Below are 10,119 nucleotides of genomic sequence, written 5' to 3'. Positions count from 1 at the left end.
CTTCTCTTAAATAACAGTATTGCGAAACACCAGCATACATAACTCGATCTAGAGAGTCTTTCCTATTCAGAGGAAATATTGCAATTACACACCTTATTGCCTTTTAACAATAACCATTGACACTAGCACATATCAGAGAAGATGTAAGAAAAGGATGGAGAACAGAATTATATCCTTGAGATAATCCCGTAGGTAATCCTGTTGCACCTATCATAGTCCTTTATTCTCAAGTGGTGGGTTAACCAACAGTTAACAATGAGAGGAAATTCCTGAACCTAGTTCAGTTGGGGATGATTTGAAGTGACCGCCAATTATGACCATTTGATATTTAATACCAGCAATGTGAAAAAAAAAAGAAATAATGTAGTGCCAAAATAATGTACCCTTTTACGGAAGGAGCAAAGTTTAACAAGTTATAACTCCGCTTCTGAAGTACGAATGTCAGCGGCGAATGTCAGGTTATTATTTCCCAGTCTTTAAAAAAATTGCAGGCAGAGGTGGGAATCGATCTCGGTACCTCCCGGTTAAACAGCACTGTGCAAGACCACTAGACCAACTAAATATCTGTTGTGAGATGTGTGACATTAATCTTTGATATTGCTTAATGGAACAAATCGCGGAATTAAATCAGTAATAAAAGAAATAGATTCTTATATAGCGGTCAAATTAGATAAAAGGGAAATATTTGTCCCTGCTCGAAAGAAAATATAGGTTAGAAAATTATCAAATAAATTTAAATTACAAATTGAGATTTTATATTTCTTTCTTTCACGAGGCGACATTATCACAGACAAACACTGTATAAGCTAAAACTCGACTCTCATCACTAGATGCTGTCATTTAGCTCAATGGTAGAGCATCAGACTGCTGATATCAATATCGTTGGTTCGAGTCCTCCTGCCAGCAATGGTTATATTTATGATTTTAATGCTACGCTAAAATTTGTTCAATTTTTTTCGTTTATTTATTTATTTATTTATTTATTTATTTATTTATTTATTTATTTATTTATATTATTATTATACAAATTTCACTATAATTTTTTACTATAATTTTTTACTATATTTATTTATTTATTTATTTATTTATTTATTTATTTATTTATTTATTTATTTATTTATTTATTTATTTATTTGTTTTTGTTTATTTATGTAAATAATTTGATATATTTGAAAGAGGTATTTGAGCAATTTTATAATCCTATGGGGTCATTTTGAACCCCCACCCCTCTCAACTTGCCAAACGCACAACAAGGTTCGAGTCCTCCTGCCAGCAATGGTTATATTTATGATTTTAATGCTACGCTAAAATTTGTTCAATTTTTTTCGTTTATTTATTTATTTATTTATTTATTTATTTATTTATTTATTTATTTATTTATTTATTTATTTATATTATTATTATACAAATTTCACTATAATTTTTTACTATAATTTTTTACTATATTTATTTATTTATTTTTTTATTTTTTTATTTATTTATTTATTTATTTATTTATTTATTTATTTATTTATTTATTTATTTATTTATTTATTTGTTTTTGTTTATTTATGTAAATAATTTGATATATTTGAAAGAGGTATTTGAGCAATTTTATAATCCTATGGGGTCATTTTGAACCCCCACCCCTCTCAACTTGCCAAACGCACAACACCTATGAGTTTGCATCATACATGTCATCATTAGTCACGATTATGCACTTTCAGTTTCCCACGCGTTTGAACGGGAATTGGATTGCGTACTTTTCGATGTCTAGTGAGCAAATTTTTCATTATTTTGAGAAAATGATGTCAAATTTTCTATTCTATATTGTTTGGTAATAATGTCTTTTGCCAATAGTATGTTTAAAGTTGTAATTTTGTGTTTTTGATCGCAAAGATCGGATATTTTCGTTCCCGATTCGAATTCTGAACCCTTCGCAAGGGTGCCGATTTCGGCAGAACTTTGACGATAATTTTGCCTTTTGGACACTTAAATGCTTTCGATCCTTAATTTTGTTTCAACCGAGTCTTAAATTATCAAGCACAATACAGTTGGTACCACATTTATATACATTGATGAAATTTTAAAGATTTTTTTTTTTTTTTCTAACCGGCGCAAATCGTTAAGTGTGTATTTCCCATTGACATTCAAAATGGCGTAAGCCAGTCCTCAATATACATAGGTACGGCGTATATAGGACTGGCAAGCGAGTCTATGTCATCATCATAAAAATTTAAAATTCAGGTCCCACAAAAATACAGTAATTGTGCAAAAGAGGACATAAATAATTTCTTTCTGCAACCATAATGGGCCGCAATATATCACTAACCGCATAGTCCGAGGCAAGGTTCATTATTGTCAGGGTTAGGGTCTTAGGGTTAGGGTCTTATGGTTAGGGTCTTATGGTTAGGGTTAGGGTTAGGGTTAGGGTTAGGGTTAGGGTTAGGGTTAGGGTTAGGGTTAGGGTTAGGGTTAGGGTAAGGGTTAGGGTTAGGGATTAGGGTTAGGGTTAGGATTATATTCGTATTTATTATACTAGTAATAGTATATTGTGTGTATGCAGTTTATTCCGTAATCAATAAGTATCATAAACAAACACCTTTCTGGCACAACGAATCATAGCACAGTCGTGTAGGCATTAGACTATGGATACAAAGGTTGTGGGTTCGAACCCCAGGTAAACCGTTATAGAATTTTAATTCTATCGATTTCTTTTATTTTATTAAGAGGAAATAATAATGGTAATAAACTCGTGTTATATCTAGCCTCATAGGCCTATTAATTACATGTATGTACTATGTGTTATCGCATTGTGGCCCATTATGGTTGCAGAAAGAAATAACGCACGCCGGCAACTAGACTACTATACAAAAAAATAGTATCAAATCTTTCCTGCTCAATCAATATAATACCAGAGAGTTGATATTCTTGAGAGGGCACTCTATTCACGTGGTTTCTTTTCCAACGCTAAAAGATCACGAATTTTGGTGGTTTGCAAATGAAAAGTGTCCGCACTATCGATTGATTACGTAACTGTTATGAATAATTTATTAGGTTTTTCAATGCAATCGCCTCGACCCATTAATACATATTATCTGTATTATCAAAGTACTTGGAACAGCAATCCGGTGAGTTCACTGAACTACGCCCTAATATTGATGGAGTTTTAATGGCGTTAATCCTCTCCATACACAGATGAACAAATACAATAGATGAAGGTCAACACGTATGACCTCCTATGTGACATGTTATATGTGATGTACAAAAACCTGAATATCATAAAGATCCGTATTCGTTTGTGCATATGAACTGCACATTTACGTTGCTAAATATTACTCATCATATATAATGACAAATATTGGTATTATGACAATACGGTATATACATTGTATATAAAACGACTAATAGATCCTACTATCATGGCGTCAGGTCAATGTTCATCATATCCCGTATGTTTCTTAAAATTCATTCATATTTGAGATAAATTGCTGTGCCCATTTTATAGGTGCACAGGTAGATCCGTGTTTTTTTAATTTTCATTTCCTTTTAATGAAAGAATTAAGGTTTTCCACTGCACGGGGGCCACAAGGGTGATACTAATTTTAATGCTATATTTTCAAAACGAATACGTGTTCCCGATTGGCTCTATAGCGATTTCACAAAAAAGGGTATTTCTAGTACAATGCAGCGTCGGACTCTAGCTGAGAGCGTAGCCTAAGTCATTATAGACTCCAAAAAGGGCTCTCCATACACAAATGAACAAACACAAAGGAGGGTAGTCTCCTCCGTGACCGTGGCTGCAGAGGAGACGGGTAATTTTGCCATGCAAATGAGGTGAGTGTCATAGCCCTGATAATACTTGCAAATAGATCATAGTTTACTAATCTAATCCTGTAATATAGACCTGTTATATCACCTGTATTTGCATGTAGAGTCTATACATGGTTTGTTATGGTAGGGATTAGTGTCCGATCTCTGTAATGTAATGTAAATGAAGCATATTGATATGCAGGAAGAATCGATCAGGGCGCTATCTATTAGGGAAAGATAAACACTATTCAAAATATCAATAGACAAGAAGAGAGGGATGTAGAGATTTGTAATTGAGTCATGCATGATTTAACAGAAGGTTCTTTCCAATTCCCAAACGTAATGTGTGATACACAAGTTGCTGCTTACTGGTTTTAGGGATAGGTCAGTGTCTGTATACCATCAATACCATGCATACCATGCATGCAGATCCTAACATCCAGTTTATTTCAAATAAAATATGACCGAAGTTCCATGGCAAATAATAATTTTGCACGCTTGGTTACACTTTCAACCTCTACGATTTATGATACAGACTATTTTCAATTATCAAAATATCTTTTTTAGGTTTGCAGGTAATGACAGGAAAATACACAAAACAATAAAATATAGATGATCAAAAATCATCCCTTTTCTAACAAAATCCAAAAACACTCTCCTAAATTATAATATATGTACCAAAATGGGCGGATTTTTTTGGAATCTTTACAAAACTACATTTCTTTCTTATAGTATCCACGTGTGGTATCCCTTCAGAGCAACATCAGGTACTTAACACACACGTGTCATACTTTCAAGGAATTCTCTATAGAAACATTGGATATGGTTTCAATTCTGGAGAAAATTAATCAACCGTAGTCGGCAACACACATCACATCAAAGGCTACTTTCAAGTAGATGTGTAACTACTTGAGAATAAAGGACTATGAATAGGTGCGACAGGATTACCTACGGGATTATCTCAAGGATATAATTCCGTTCTCCCTCCTTTCTTTACATCTTCTCTGGCTATAGGTAGTAAAAAGGTCCGGGTTATTTGTGTACTTTAAACATGTTATAATCAAATGCGGCAAACCTTTGACGACGCGACTACCGTGATGTTGCTAACAACGCGTACGGCGCACAGTTCATTCACAAATTTCCACTCGGCAACAGCAGATCGCCTCAGCAGCCAATCAGAGACAAGTGCGTCCAACGCAGTAAATACGCGATGTATACTTACAATACGCGCTCGTCAAAGGTTTACTGCATTTGATTATAGACATCAACTTTAAACAAGAAAATGTAAGTCATACACTTTTAGTGCAATAGATTTCACTATACATGCACTGCAACATGTTAAAGTTGTCACATTTAGCAGATAAATAAAATAATACTTATCATGCTTATAGTGCTACTAATCTAGGCTATGGAGGTATATCCATTATAAATATAAAAAAAAAATAATAACATCATACATAGCGCAAACTATTATTATTTTTTATTTATTTATTTTTTTATTTATCATGGAAAGACCAATAATTTGGGACCGTTTTCAACAAAATCGGAAAATTACACCTCTGACATCACAATGTTACATTTTTGCGCAAAACGTCATAACCGTACATCGTAGATAGATCAAACTATACTGTTTCTGAATCCTTGTGACAAAAGGAACACATTGCCACTTTTACTAGGGAATAGGGCTGTAAATGTAAACCAAAGCCCCAAAATATAACTCGTTTATTAAAAACCTATTAAAAAGTTTTGTGTTTGCTGGGACATTATCATGTTTATTAAGGGTTGCTCTTATAGTGTTTATATATACATTGACACATAAAGTTTTTTGCAGTGAGCTACAACTTACTGTACTACAAGCTACAAAGTATTATACAATAATCACACCATTTGATACAGGCTGTTTCAAAATGATTGGGACCCATCAGTTACCAGTGATATGGACATGACTGCCATATCAAAATGCAACATAGGATCTACATAATTTGTTGATTACTGTCCTAAACAGTCATATAACTATAAACTATGGTCATTTCAAGAAGACCATATGTTGCATTTCAAAGAAGCAGGCCTTTAAATAACCATCAAAACTGATGGGTACCAATCATTTTGATACAGCCTGTATCAAGGGGGGCTTGGTAGTTTTATGAAAATAATTTGTAGGTTGTACAGTAAGTTGTAGCTCATTGCAAAAAAAATACGTGTCAATTTATAAACACTATACAAGCAACACTTAATAAACATGGTAATGGCCCAGCAAACACAAATCATTTAATAGGTTTTTAATAAACGAGTTATATTTTGGGGTTTCGGTTTTGGTAAAAACACAAAACGTTAAGGGCTGGGGTATGAACGTTTGGACAGTATTTATTTTGGGACATTAGAGCACATCAGACATATCGAATTGCATTCTGAATATGAAGAATGTCATTCTGATATCAAACAATTTTGATTTTTTGAAATTCGCAATTTAATACACATTTTATGGCAAATCATTAAAATTGATATTTTTGATATTTAACAGTACTTGAAGTAAACTTTATAAATCTGATGATTTATACTTAAAGTGTATGTAGGTGGGATGAAAAGCCGACGATCAATTGAAAATTTTGACCTTTCGTATTGAAGATATGGATTTTTTTCCCAAAACACCAAAAAAAAAATTAGGTCTTTTTGGTAAAAAATCCATATCTTCAATATGAAAGGTCAACATTTTCAATTGACCGTCGGCTTTTCCTCCTGCTACATACACTTTAAGAATATATCATTAGATTTATATAATTTACTTCGAGGACTGTTATATATCAAAAATTTGAAAAATATCAAATTTTTATAATTTGTCATAAAATTTGTATTATATTGTGATTTAAAAAATGAAAATTATTTGATATCAGAAAGACATGCTTCGTATTCAGAATGCGATTCGATGGGTCTGAGGTGCTCTCATGTCCCACAAAAAATACTGTCGAAACGCAATAAACGCTCATTTTGGATCCCTTAAGCGAGTTATATTTTGGGGTTTCGGTTTTGGTAAAAACACAAAACGTTAAGCATGTTTAGTGATATATTTGGTATTTGGTGTGTTAAGAATAGGAATAACTATGGTTTAAAGTGCACATGACACGATTTTAAAAATATAACAGAAATTTTGAATTCTACAAAATAATGGTTATTTCAGTCAAACGATAATCCACAGCTCCGTGTGTTGGATTATCGTTTGACTGAAATAACCATTTGTAGTTATTCCTATTCTTAACACACGCGGTAATATACAGATATCATTGCTCATATTTGGGATTCAAATCCTTTTAATGAAATGGATTTACATTTTAAAAAGTCGATTATACTGTACCAGCCCGTACCATGATCTTTCCCGATTAAAATAATAGCGCTACATCGAGCAGTGAACCAGTATGTACTTTCATAAAGGTGTAGTTAGGTAAAATAAATCGAGGAAAAACATCGCGTCATATGAATTTCCAAATTATTCTTTATATCTTAAAGGGGGATTTCGTGATCCTAGCATCCTCTTTTTATGACATGTTTCATACATATCCACGAAAAAAGCCTATTCCCAAAATTTCAGTTGATTCCGATTTTGCGTTTGCGAGTTATGCATGATTTATGTGTATTACACTGCTCCATAGACAATGCGTTGTAATTTCGTTCTGGTGCACCAGATCAAATTTCACGATATCTTAGCTAAACGAATTAATCTGCAAGAGATATTTTGTACATAAACATTATGTAGCCAGAGGTTTCCAGCGATATAAAAATCTCAACTTTTTTGAGAAAAGTGGGGGGGATGAGGCTGTGGATCACGAAATGCCCCTTTAAGGGCGCTGATAGGCGCAAACTTGAAGTACAGATAACTGGAGAGTGGAAGCCACGAGTTAACCCAAATCAAAGCGGCAGGTAATGACCGGGCCACCAAGTGCGAATGTTTATCTATTTTGGAAGGTTCATGTTTGTTATAAAATTTTGAGGCGTTTTTCCCGAATTTGATATTCTTTGTGATATGTGATGCGATCAAGCAAAATCAGTCGGAACTCGGAAATATTGATTTTGAGATATAGCCAAACAAAAGATATATTTCCTTTTGTTTCCTATTGTTTTGGAAACTCATTAATTGCTCCTATCTTTGGAACTGGTTGTTCAATTTGAATGGGGTTTTCTGCAAAATGTAGCTTTGTAAATGCCTCTTATTATCCTATAAGAAACTAAAAATTTATTATTCCGAGTTCAGACTGATTTTGCTTGATCGACCCGCATCACATATTTCCAGAATGCGACATGCCAAAGACAAATTTTTGGGCACATACTTTGTTATTGAGCGCCATTAATTTGGTGGAGATGAGCGCAATATGAATTCACATTATTATTATTATTATTATTAATATTATTATTATTATATTATTATTATTATTAGTGTTATTACTATTATTATTATTATTATTATTATTATTATTATTATTATCATTATTATTATCATTATTATTATTATTATTATTATTATTATCGTTGTTGTTGTTGCTGTTGTTGTTAATACATCTATTTTCCGCATACCTACCTATATGGGTATAGTGACTGCTTTTGGCAACCGTCGCGAGAAGTAGTTCCAGCGTAGATCTTGGAGTTGCCAATTGTCTCGCATATTTAATGAGTTTGTGAAACAGGGATAGAAAAATCCCTTGAAGGACAAAGGTCCCGGGTTAGATTCCCAGTTCTGCCTTCTTTTTTCAAGACTGGGAAAATACTGCTATAAGTTTATTTGTCGCGTGATCTTAGTTAGTCATTTTCTCATGGCTGTGTCTCTTACAGACACCCGTCCTCTAGAATCCAAACACATTTCGCTCTCTTTACAGCCCTTAAAGGGGGTGTGATCCGATTTTTTCATGATCTGTCTTCTATCCTACATTGAGGTCTATCATTAGAACAAAAATCACAAGGCTGTCGATCGGGTCACACTCCTTTAAGTAGCCCGTTTATTCGTGTCAATCGTGTTTATTAATTGAATTTATTTATTAAATACTAGCGCATAATTATGTCGCCAATGCGGGCAACTCATTCGAACGTGAGCCGTGTATGGCAAGTATATTGCACAATAGAACAGAAAACCTGCTTTTTCGTCGATAAACCTGGTTTTTCAATCGAAAAACCCGGTTTATCGTCGATAAACCTGGTTTTTCAATCGAAAAACCCGGTTTATCGTCGATAAACCTGGTTTTTCAATCGAAAAACCCGGTTCATCGACGAAAAGCCAGGTTTATCGGCCGATAAACTTGGTTTTTCACTGATAAACCTGGTTTTCAATATAAAAAAAAAAAGGTTTTTCGAAATCGATTGTCATAGTTTTTGAAAAACCCGGTTGCTGGTTTATCAAAAACTATGACAATCGAATTCGAAAAACCTGGTTTTTCGATTGAAAAACCAGGTTTTTCAAAAAAACTATGACAATCGAATTGAAAAACCAAACCACGTTTCTCGGTCGATAAACCTGGTTTTCAAAAACTGTGACAATCGAATTTAAAAACCTGGTTTTTGATAGAAAAACCAGGTTTATCAAAAAAAACTATGACAATCGAATTGAAAAACTATGACAATCGAATTCGAAAAACCAAGTTTGTCAAAAAACTATGACAATCGAATTTTAGGTGCTCCTCGAAAAACCTGAATTTACAAACCATAGTAAATGCGGCACACTTCATGGCGTGATCGACTTTCGTATGGCTAGTGCAATAGAGCCGGAATCCTTCTGGCCTCTAATTTGCGGCGCCTTTTTTTTACCCACAATCTTTCAGGCGGCATAGGACATTTCAGTATCGTGGGGATATGCCTATTATTAATGCTCATGAAATGCATGCTATTAAAATAAATATGCATGTTTTTCTAAATGATCCTTGGGAAATTTAGATAAATGGAAAAAATAAAATATTATGGGGCTGGTACTTTCTTCGGAAGGGGTGGGTCTCAAATATACTGGCGGGGGGGGGTAAACAAGTTTTGATTACCAAAATGTAGGGAGTCACAAGATGACCACAGATAGTGCTTATTTTATTCAAAAAGACTATAGAATTTTAGCCTGTTTAGGGGTAAGGTATATCGGTGGCAGGGGGTAATAATTTTTTTGTAGCCGAAATAGGGGGCCGCAATTTTATTGACGCCGACTTTTTGTAAATTTCTGAAGAAAATACCAGCCCACCTAGGGGCCTATTGTCGACTACACAGAAATCATTTTGATGTGTCCACCAGGACTTTTTTTTTGGGGGGGGGGGGGACAAAAATAAAATACGTTTGCCTGCAATTGGGTATTGGGCCCCAGAGAGCCTA

Source organism: Amphiura filiformis, chromosome 2 (genome assembly GCF_039555335.1).
Source record: "Amphiura filiformis chromosome 2, Afil_fr2py, whole genome shotgun sequence".
NCBI classification, from domain to species: domain Eukaryota; kingdom Metazoa; phylum Echinodermata; class Ophiuroidea; order Amphilepidida; family Amphiuridae; genus Amphiura; species Amphiura filiformis.
The sequence above is the reverse complement of the archived record's forward strand: the minus strand, read 5'-3'. Positions refer to the sequence as shown.